A 12,022-nucleotide genomic window follows, 5' to 3' on the forward strand; every position below is an offset into this window, starting at 1 on the left:
GCACAATGGCTGGCATATATTAAACATTTAATAAATGTTTGTTGACTGAAAAAAAATCATTAACATTTGTTCCCAAGGATACTGATGTAACTCTGCAGGACCCCAACTAGCTTCATAAATGGTGTGTGAATATCCTCACACAATGCTTGACCCATTCCTTGCTTTATTGTGCTTTTCACAAATTGAAGGTTTGAGGCAACCTTGCATGGAAGTCTGTCAGTGCCATTTTTCCAACAGCATGTGCTCACATCGTGTCTCTATATCACATTTTGCTATAATTCTCACAAATTTCGTTACTATTGTATCTGTTGTGGTGATCTGTGACCAGTGATCTTTGACGTTACTACTGTAATTGTTTTGGGGGCCCAGGAACTGTGCCCAGAAGACTGCAAACTTGATAAATGCTGTGTGTTCTGACTCCTCTACCAACCATTCTACATCTCTCTCCCTGTCCTCACGCCTCCCCATCCCCTGAGACAGAACAATAGTGAAATTAAGACAATTAATAACCCAACAACTGCTTCTAGGTGTTTAAGGGAAAGGAAGAGTCAATCAATATATCAAACTTCATTGCTATCTTATTTTAAGAAATTGCCACAGCCACCCCAGCCTTCAGCAACCACCTCTCTGATCAATCAGAAGCAGCAGCAGCATCAAGGCAAGACCCTCCATCAATACAAAAAAATTATGATTCGCTGAAGGCTCAAGATGAAGGTTAGCATTTTTTTTTAGCAATAAAGTATTTTTAGTTATGTACGTTGCTTTTTAGGCGTAATACTATTGTAAACTTAATAGACTACAGTATAGTGTAAACATAACTATTATGTACACCAGGAAACCAAAAAATTCACCTGACTCACTTTATTGTGCTATTCATTCTATTGCAGTAGTCTAGAACAGAACCCACAGTATCTCTAAGGTATGCCTGTATATCTCAGATACTATATAAACATCCTTTAAAAAATTTCATTCTCATTTAAAATTCCTCACTAAGAGCCATAACCATGACAAAGGTATGCTGGAGCTGGTTTCAATGGCTTCTGGAGAACAAATTGTTACATTTTTAGTATGAGCACCTCAGTAACAGCAAATGCTATAAAGCAGGGATTAGTTCAGGGGTGGGGAACCTTCAGCCTATAGGCCACATGTGACCCCTGAAGTCCTCAAATGTGGCCCTTTGACAGAATCCAAACTTCACAGAACAAATCCCCTCAAGCAAAGGATGTGTTCTGTGAAACTTGGATTCAATCAAAAAGCCGTACCCGAGGTCCTAGAGGGCTACATGTGGTCTCAAGGCTGCAGGTTTCCTGCCCCTGGGTTAGTTCACTGTTTGACTGATTCTCTAGACTTAAGAAAATGATGAACAAAATGTAAATTAGGCAGATTAAAAAGCAAAATTGTATCCTGCATGTGACCCCTCTCCCCCAAGAGAGTTGTTAAAAACATACCAGAAAAAAAAATGAATAAATAAAAGGGAATGGAAATAACTAAACTTTAACATATTATTTCATTTAAGTTAGACACTGAAAATTCAGTTCAACTTAACCAACATTTATTAAGCACCTACTATGGCCATGGCTTTTGTGTTACGACACAGGATAAAAAGTAGAAACAAATGCTGCATTCTTAACTGAGCTGAAGTGGAGCCACCAGGTGTCAGGAAAGTAGTATTACATAAAACTCGAGTTGGTGTTAAATTAGGAAAAACCAATCGGCTTCCATTTGCAGTTATTTCTAGAGTACAGATTTGTCTTCTTTCTCATTGGAGCAACTGGGGGAAATTAAGGGCCCACCCTATGGGATACATGCACATGGTTATGGGTATGCATGTAACTGAGGGAGATTCAAGGAAGCAAAGGGAAGAGCCCACAAGGAAGGGGCAGTGAGCAAGATGGTAATTTTTTTTTGGCCTCTTTAAACCAGTAAGATTGTATCAACATTTTAAAAAAAGGAAGCTTTTCTTAAGCACTTACTTCTGTACCAAGCGCTGTGCTAATACAATTACAAAAGCAAAGCCAGGTCCCTGTCTGCGAGGAACAAGACAATATACATCATGGGAGTTGTGGCCAGGGAAAGTTCACTTTGGATCTGAAACTAAGGTGACTGGGGCCATAGGGGAATATGCAGGTACACTCCCACCTGGAACAGTGGTGGAGTTGATCTGATCATGGTTCCAGAACTGGGGAAGCTATGTAGTTAGCAGCAAGTGGTTGTCAAGGCTGTTCAGAAAGATGGCCAGGTCATAAAGTAGGGAGTGTTGGACTACAGGCAAGGGTTTACAGCTCAGAAAATAGACTTATTGCTTTGTTGACCGTCCAGACAAGAACATAATTGTTAACAAAACTTAAAATTGTGTCCTGAGCACATATTTTTCCCTAGATGTTGCACTGTAAACATTTCCCAGCACACTGCTGACTATAAGGGTCTAGGAAGGATGACTTTGAATATCCTGAGAAATTAGGAACTCTTTAAATCCATGCTATGGAGTCATAAGCAGCGGTTAGAAGAAGGAGGGAAAAGAGAAAGAAACATCACTGGTTCCACATCGCTTTTAGCAGTAGGAAACGGTCTAGGAGCAACAGGTAGACAGGGCTGGTGAAGAGCTTCTTCCAGAGAACATGCAGACTTGGGCTGTGACTGTTTCCATACATTTATGAAATTTATGGCTGCCCATTCTAGGATTTCTATTTTGTTTTTCTTCTTTTAATCACACTTGCCTCTGACACTACAAACTGTGTACTTGCTAAAAGAATCTTGGTTTCAATGTATTGCAATAAGCACCATGTATGTATTTGTCCAGGTTTCCAGGACAAGGGCTAGAGTAAGAAAACCTCCCACCATCCATGGTTTTTATGTCACAAGACAGTTGAATGCACATTAAACAAGGTGACCAAGTCTGCTGATTTTGAACCCAGCACAGGAAAAACCCAGCACAGGAAACCTTCATTTGACATCATGAAGGTCAGAGATGCCCAGAAAAACAGGTTTCTAATTATATTTGTCACAAGATTTGGAGATCATCTGCAACAAATGCAACTCCCATTCATTCACTGCACAACTATTCAATCAGCTATCAACTACAGTGCAAGGAACAGAACATCTTTCATTTTCCAGCCCCACAGCAGTAACCATTGAACTTGCAGTAGGCAAAGATCAGCCCAGTACTTAACAGCAGCCAGATGTATATCCTTGCAGGTGGTTAACTTGGTACCTAGCTGGTACTGTAACTCCAAAATGAGCTTAAATCCCAGAGCTACCACTTTGAACCTATGGGACACTGGATAATGACCCTTTCCGAACCCCAGAGTCCTCATCTGTAAGATGAGAGGGCTGGGCTGGATGATTTCTACAAGTCCCTTCCCAGTTCAGATTTATTAATCCTAGGAGACACTGTATACCTTAATTGCTATGTGATAATAATAGCATTTTGTTGTTGTTGTTTCAATTGTGTCTGTGACCCTATTTGGGGTTTTCTTGGCAAAGATACTGGCGTGGTTTGACATTTCCTCCTCTAGCTCATTTTATAGATGAGGAAACTGGGGCAAACAGGGTTAAGTGACCTGCCCAGGGTCACACCATCAGTAAGTGTTTAAGGCTGGATTTGAGCTCATGAAGATGAGTCTTCTTGATTCCAAGCCCAATGCTCTTATCTACTACACTGCCTAGTGGCCCTAACACCTAGCATTACAGCTCACCTTAACCGGAACCTGGCTCTACCTTTCCAATATTCTCACACTTTACTCCTCTCCATGCACTGTTATAATCCTGCTGACCTTAAAATCAATAATAGTCAGTCCTCAAATAATGGAACAAAAGCCACTTCCAAGCAAAATTTATCACTTTAATCAGTCGCATTCCTATCATAGGCCTCTAAATCATTAAGAGAAGAGAGGAAAGAAGGAAGGGGAGAAGAGAATCTGAGACCTAACAGCTTGCTATCCACACCACCATGTATGCTTCCTCTAAAGCTACATATTTTCCATAAATCTGGATTACATAAACATTGCAAACCAATTATGATGACATTAATTCTTCAAAGTACAAAAAACTGAGCTGTTAAGGAGGAAATTTTCCCCCTTTCAAAGAGATCTCAGTGCATGGGTGCAACCTATATTGAAATATTATGACCTATTCACAGACTACCAGAATTTGAGGGCAGGAATCTAATCCTACCCATACACAAAAGGAATTCTAGTAATACATACCTGCAAGTGGTTATTTTCTCTCTCTCTCTCTTTCTCTCTCTCTCTCTCTCTCTCTCTCTCTCTCTCTCTCTCTCTCTCTCTCTCTCTCTCTCTGTACGTCATTCCATTTTTTCAACAGCTCTAATAGTTAAGAAGTTTTTTTCCTTTTTCTTTTTTTTTTCTGCTATCAAGCCTAAATTAGCCTTTCTGAAACTTCCACCCGTTTTTCCTGGTTTTGTCCTCTTGGCCAAACAGAGCAAGACTAATCCTTCCTCCATGTGACAGCCCCTTAATACTTGAAGACAGCTTTGATGTCTTCTCTTTTCCAGGCCAAACATACCCAGCTCTTTCAACCAGTTTTCACAGGAAATGGACTTAAGGCCCTTCAACATTCTGGTTGTTGTCCTCCAAATACTTTCCAATCTGTTAACACCCACCTTATACTGGGGTGAAGAGAAGTTAACACAACACTTTGGATGATGTTTGATGAAGGCAGAGTACAGGGGCACTATGCTGACTCACCTGTAAAACATGTAGGGTTTAAGAGCAGAAACTGTCTGTTTTGTCTATTTGTATTCCTGGAACTTAGCACAATGCTTTATACATGGCATTTATTTACTTATATGATCATTCATTCATTCATTCATTCATTCCTAGAAATTATGCACCTCTTAATAAAGCTCACGATCCTATTAGCTTGACTGCCATATTATACTAATTCATATTAAGATTACAATCACTAAAATGCTCAGATCTTTTTCAGTCAAATGGCTTGTCTAACCAGTCTTTCTCCCTCTAATTAATACCTGTGAAGTTGATTTTTTGGTAACAAAGGGCAAGCTTTTACATTTATCAGTACTGAATGTCATCTTATTAGATTCAGGCCAATAGTCTAGCCTGTCAAGATCCTTTTGGATAATGACTCTGCTATCCAATGTATTTATCTCTGCCAGAGTTGTGTCAGCTGCGAATGTGGTGGGTATATTCTGTATGCCTTTATATAAGCCACTGATTTTTCAGTCATCTTTCAGTCATGTCCCAACTCTCATGACCTCATTTGGGGTTTTCTTGGCAAAGATACTGGAGTAGTTTGCTATTTCCTTCTCTAGACCATTAACAATTACCCATTGAGTCTAGAGATCTGACTTACCATAAATCCATCTGATTATTTCAATGTCTAATCCAGAGGTTCTTAAAGTATGGTCTGGGGAATACTGGGGGCCCTTAAGAACCTTTCAGGGGGTCTCTGGGACACAAATTATTTTTACAATATAAAATTCATATCACTCCATCTTCTACACAAGAATAGCACAAGATACTATCAAAAGCTTTGCTAAAATCTAGGTGAACTATGCCCACAACATTCCCCTCTTCTATCAGTTCAGTAATCCTGTCAAAAAAGGAAATGAGGTTAGTCATAAGGAAGCCATGCTCGCTCTTTGTAATCATTTCTTCTTTCTAGATGTTCATGGTTGTTGTTAAAGACTGGGTCTCTCCATTTTAATCAATTTGAAAGTAAAGGGTCTACTCATGGCCTCAATCCCACTACTGGTTAGCATGGGAAATTCGACATGCTCTGTGTTTCTGACCTAGGCTGATTGGCCCTTCCTTAGGTCTCGAGACCTCCACCAAAGCACCCCTTTGATGACTCTTCAAGGCATGGAGTGATTCCAGGCACTCACAGGCTGCATCAGCCAAGCTCAAACTCTGGCAGGCCCTCCCATGCCCATAAAGGCTTCAGATGCACAGCCAGTATGTTTGCTGTCGAAAGACCAGGCTAAGTTTGGAGAGGCACATCACCAAATTGGCCTCAGGGTTACTAAGTTTTTGGCCATAGCAACTTTCTAAGATCATCTGAGGCTGCTGGATTTCTTGAGCTTGAGAGTTCTTAGCTGCAATGGGCTTTGAAAACCACTTGTCTGTACCAAGCCTCACACGGATATGGGGGACCCCCAGGAGCACAAGAACACAAGGCTGCCTTGAGTGGGTGATTTAGCACAGAGCATGTCAAATATGTGCTGAGCAGTAATTTGGTTAGGGCTGAGAGGAGTCCCTGGACTTCTAGCCTGGGTGAGATAGGTAGACCCTGTGGGAAAGGGAAGGGAAGAAGAAAGGGAGGGGAGGGAAGGGGAAAGGGAGGGGAGGGAAGGGGAAAAGAAGGAGAGGGACACTCCAAAGCTGCATAACACGAGGATCATGAAAACCTGGGTTCAAGATTAGTCTCTTACATGTACTGGCTATGTGACCCTGGGTAAGTCACTTGATCTCTCAGTGGCCCTGGCAACTCTCTGAAGCTATAAGTCATAGACTTAGTACCAACTTGCATTAGCAGAGAGAGTTCCCTCTCTGGCAAATCCCTACCACAATAAAATCACATAACCAGACCCCCCAAAATGTACTCTAATTCATATTGCTAGGAAAGAAAACATGACAAGATTTTAAATGGCAGCTCTAAATACCCTTTGAGTCATAAGCAGCATTCCATCAGACTGCTAAGCAAAGAAACATTTGTGAGAGAAATGGGTCCAGAGATGGTTTGAGTGTTCTAACCACCATATGGTAGTAAAATGACTTGTCAAAACCCATAAAAGAAGTTTATTTGGTATGTAAACACCTCCTCTCTAAAAGATGGCATTTAAGGTTTTTCATAGGATCCCAAATTGCGAGTAGGAAGGGACCTTAGAGGTCATTAAGTCCAACCTGGAATTGATGCTCAGAAAAGTTTAAGTAACTTATCCAGAGTCACAAAGGGACCAAGGGTCTAATGGCAAGATTGAACTCAAGTCTTCCTGACTTCATTTCCAGGACTCTACACACCATGCTGCTTTATAAATAACAAGAGATCACTTGTAAGAAAAAAAAAATGTCATAAAGGTGAGTGATTTCCATTTGAGAAACAATATAGTATAGTGGGGGAGGAGAGGAGAATGGGGCACATGAAGCAGAACTAGCTTAAGACTTGAAATCAAAAAGCCTGGGTTCAATTCCTCTCTCTCTGATCGCCAAGCTCTAGAATGACCTTGGGCAAGTCACTTAACCGTTACCTAAGCCTCAGTTTCCTCACCTGTAAAGTGCAGGAAATGATACAATCCTACGTACTTCAGAGCACTGCGAAGAAATGCTTTTACAACTATAAGGTACTTCATAAGTGCTGTAATTATTACTTCCCATTGGTCTTTTGAAAAGTTAAATCTAATTTAGTAGAGTACCTTTTAGGGGTGAACCACATCTTGTGCAGCCATATTCTCGGTATAACAAAAAAAGCTTCCTAAGAATTACAAAGTCTAAAAGGTAAAATGTCAGGCCTCAGAAAACAGGGTGTGACTTAGTCCAAGTGATACTTTTACAAAAATTTGATCTACAGCATCCCTGAGAAGAGGACATCCTCTGCTTAAAGACTTCCAGTGACTGGAGAAACCACAAAACAGCCCATCTCACTCTGGAACAACACGAATAATTCACCACAGCATCATGGTACACCACCATGGCTCCTCGTTCTTCCCTCTCTGACCAAAAGGAGCAAGACTAATCCCTTTGCCATGAAACAGCTGTCCAAATCCATTAAGTCAGCTATCATGCCCACTTCCAAGATAATTCCTTAGTCTAATTCCATTCTTCAAGCTAAAGGTCCCCAATCCCTTCAACTGATCCACATATGGTATGGTCTCCTGTCTGCTCACCATCTTGGCTGACCTCCTTTGCACCTGTTGCAGTCTATAAATGTTCTTCCTACAATGTGGCACCCAGGACTGAGTATAGCACTCCAGATATAGTCTGACCAGGTCAAAGTACAGCTGAAATGCCAGACTCTCTTTTGCTAGACGCTGTGTCTCTCAAGAATGTAACATAAGATCACGTTCACTTTTGGGGCTGCTACACCCCTCTTTTGGTGACTCATGATACACTTGCAGCACACTAAAATAACCAGGGCATTTCCACCCAACCTGTCGTCCTCCTTCTTTGTCCTTGTGTGGTTGGCTTGGTGGTGACATTTTTTTTGCTGTTTTTTTTTAACCCAAATATAGAATTTACAATTATCTCAATTCAATGTAGTTTATTATTCCGTTTTGTCTCATCATTCAACTATATATTTTTTTGTCATATTCCAGGTACTGTGTGGGGCACTAAGGATACAAGTGTAAAGAATAAAAAATAGGGGCAGCTATGTTGAAAAATGAATAGAGCACTGCCCCTGGAGTCAGGAGGATCCAAGTTCAAATTTGGCCTCAGACACTTCACACTTAATAGCCATGTGACCTTAGGCAAGTCACTTAACTCTAATTGCCCTTTCTCCTCCCCTCCAAAAAAAGAATAAAAAAGAACTCTCAAAGAGTTTGCATTTTTTTTTGGTGTATGTGTGTTTTTCCTCTTTATTTGTGTGTGCGTTATGATAGCTGAAAAAAAAAAATAACCTGCTACAAAAAAGTGTTAGACTTGAAGTCAGTAGACATGGGTTTGAATCCTAATTTTTTTTTTAGTTTATATTCTAATAGTAAAGAAGAAGGGTATGTAAATACACACACACAAACATATATGTAAATACAGAATAAATATAAAGAGAATAAATCCAAATAAATACCAGGCAGTTAAATACAGGAGATTTAAGAAAAGAGAGAACTAACAGAGGGGGCAGAGGGAGACAGGGAAAGGAAGAGAGAATAAACATTTATTAAGCAACTACTATGAGACAGGCCCTGTTACTCATTTTACAAATAGTATCCCCTCTGCCCTTGACAACAATCCTGGGAGGTAGGTGCTAGTACTATCCCCATTTTATAGCTGAAGAAACCAAGGCAGACAGCAGTTAAGTGACCTGTCTAGGGTCATACAGCTAGTAAGTATCTAGGGCCTGATTTGGACTCTGGTCTTCCTGATTCCAGGCCAAGTGTGCTAACCACTGCACCATCAAGCTGGGCAAGATTCATGTAGAAAGTTGTGTGTGAGTAATGTCTTGAAGGAAGAAAGGGATGCTAGGAAGCAGAGGCGAAGAGGGAATACGTTCTAGGAATAGAGGATAGCCAATATAAAGATGCAGAGACATGAGTGTGATGTGTGAGGAATAGCAAAAAGGCCAGTTTGTATGCATCATGGAGTATAGAAGGGAGAAAAAGGCACGGAGAGACCAGAAAACAGGTTGGAGCCCAGTCACGATGAACTTTAAAAGCTAAAGGAAGTTTAGTTTTTTATCCTAGAGGCAGCAGGGACCAAGGAACTTCTCAGGAAGAGGCATGATGTGGATAGATCTGCGCTTGAGGGAGATCACTTCTTGCAGCTGTATAGAAGACAGACTTGTGTCAGGAGAGATTCAAAGCAAGGAGGTTAAACAAGGAAGCTGCTGAAATAATCCAGGCAAAAGCTGATAAGGAGGTGGACCCAGACTCTGTCATTCTGGCTGAGTTATAAGTACCTCAAGGCCAGGAACTGTTTCCCTTACATCTTGGTAACCCCAGTGCCTACAAGTCCTTATTAGCTGATGTCAGCTGTTTCATCCCAGTTCTGGGTGATCCTACATAGTATGGCATCCATACCTTTATCCTAGGCATTGGTAATTAGTGTTGACGTGCACATGGCCAAGGGGAGAATCTGAACACACTCCTTTGGAACACACCCTTGAAACTGACACCAGTACAATCATAGCAGCTCTTGGCTTCCAGTCATTTCATTGGCTCAGAATCTTCCTAAATGTACTATCATCTGTTCTAGCCCATGCATCTGAATCTCTGAAGGTCTTAAAGCAAAGGCGTATTACTACCACTTTCCAGTAATGTAGTAGAAAGGATTCCTGTTTGGGGACTGGGAGTAAGGGATTAGACAGATTACCTCTGAGATCCATTCCAAATGTGAGAATTTGTACATCAAAAAACCAAGGCATCATCTGTGGGAATTACTTCCTTTGTCAATACTGTGAAGAGCCCAAACTATGTTTGGCTTCTGACTTTCTATTATACCTACTCAGAATTTAGCACTTCATCATTTATTAAGCACCTACTATGTGCAGCTAGGTGGTGCAGTGGAGTCAGGAAGACCTGAAATCAGATCTGGCCTCAGACATCTACTAGCTGTATGATCCTGGGCAAGTCACTTAACCTTGTTTACCTCAGTTTTTCAACTGTAAAATGAGCTGGAGGAGGAAATGGCAAATCACTCTAGTATCTTTGCCAAGAAAATCCCAAATTGCATCACAAAGAGTTGAACATGACTGAAAGTATTAAACAACAATAATACGTGTGATGTGCCCCATCATCTTAAGCAGCAGGAATATAAAGGACAAAATAACAGGGAGAGGGAAGGGAAAAGGAAAGGTGGAGGGAAGGATTAAGGGGGAGGGGGAGAGGAAGAGAGGGAAAGAGGAAAAGAAGGACAAGGATAGGGAGGAGGGTGAGACAGTGAAGAGAAGACTGAGGATTGAACTTTGGGGTACACTCATAGGTAATAAGGATATAAATTATAGGGATATAGGATAAAGAATTAGCTGAATAAGTGAATAGAGAACCGGCCCTGGAGTCAGGAGGTCCTGGGTTCATATCCAGCCTCAGACACTTGACACAAAAATAAAATAGCCATGTGACCTTGGGCAAGTCACTTAACCTCAATTGCCCTACCCTCCCCCCTCCAAAAAGCAAAAAATTAATAAATAAATAATTTTAAAAAAAGATTTAGCAAATGAGACTTACATGGAGCAGTCAGTAAAGAAAGAAGAGAACCAAGAAGGCACCATGTTACACACCCAAGAGAAAAGAGAGAATCCAGAAAGAAGAGGTGGTCAATGGTGTCAGACGCTACAGAAAGGTCAACAAGTATTAGACTTAATTAAAAGCCATGAGCTTTGGCAATTAAAAGACTGTCACTTGAAGAAAGCAGTTTTAGCTGAGTGCTAAGATCAGAAGCCAGATTTCTAAAAGCTGAGATGTGAAGGAAAGGAAGAAGCAAAGAACGTAGCTGATTTTTTTTAGGAGTTTGCTGCAGTGAGGGGCCAAGTTTAGATCAAAAAACAAATCTGTAGTGGACCCAGATGGATCAGTTGCATGACTTCCTGCAGCTTGATTTAGCAGCATGCGAGTAGGAGTAAAGGAAAATGGTAAGAGGAATCCAGAGCTGGAGTCTGATGGGGCATGACTGGCAGAAGGACAGGGGAGAGAGCTAGGGCACACCCATCCTGTGTGCGGATGAGGTAGAACAGAGAAGGAGGAATGGACTTGAGGAGATAGAGTGACTGGCAGGTAAGAGAGCTGGAAGAAATATCAACGGTGATGCTGGAGTCCCTTAGGATAAGTACAGGAGCAGGGAAGAAGAATGACCTAGAGGCTGGTAGAAAAACAGCCAGCTACCAAGTACCTTCCTTGTTATTCAAATATTCTAAGAAGTCACTCAGGATACCTACTTCATATTTTTTTGATGTGATCACTAATGCAATGTGAGAAAACAACTTTTAGCTACTAATGATTTTTTGCAAAAAGTGGTATGTTTTTACCAAGCCAAGAATACCAAAATCACTTACATTATTACGGTAATGAGAATTATTGTATTACTTTTCTCTGCTAATGTGCAGCACAGCAATCATGTCAAATGCAAAAATAAAATGTTAGAAAAGGTTCTCCCATCATTCCGTACTTATACAGGGGATCTTACTTCAATCAGATGGACCCTCACTATAGCCCTGTCCCTGTGGTCTCTAACAAGGGATTTTTATTCTAGGGATTGGTCAAGTGTGGGCGCACAAGCCTGCCACTAGAGGAGGTCAATTTTCCTGAATTGCTTGAATTTAGAAGTTCTAAGCTGCCATAGGGCTAAAGCCAACAGGGCATTTGCCCTAAGTATGGCAATAACATGGTAAGCCC

General features: G+C 41.0%; 1 protein-coding gene across 16 annotated transcripts in view; it reads right to left on the reverse strand.

Moving 5' to 3' along the window:
- PSD3 (pleckstrin and Sec7 domain containing 3) overlaps positions 1-12,022 on the reverse strand; it is an 804,858-nt gene that overhangs the window by 434,593 nt on the left and 358,243 nt on the right. The window lies entirely within an intron of this gene.

This window comes from Petaurus breviceps, unplaced genomic scaffold, assembly GCF_028583685.1.
Source record: "Petaurus breviceps papuanus isolate PSGF00001 unplaced genomic scaffold, PetGlider_PUasm1.0 90919, whole genome shotgun sequence".
NCBI lineage: Eukaryota > Metazoa > Chordata > Mammalia > Diprotodontia > Petauridae > Petaurus > Petaurus breviceps.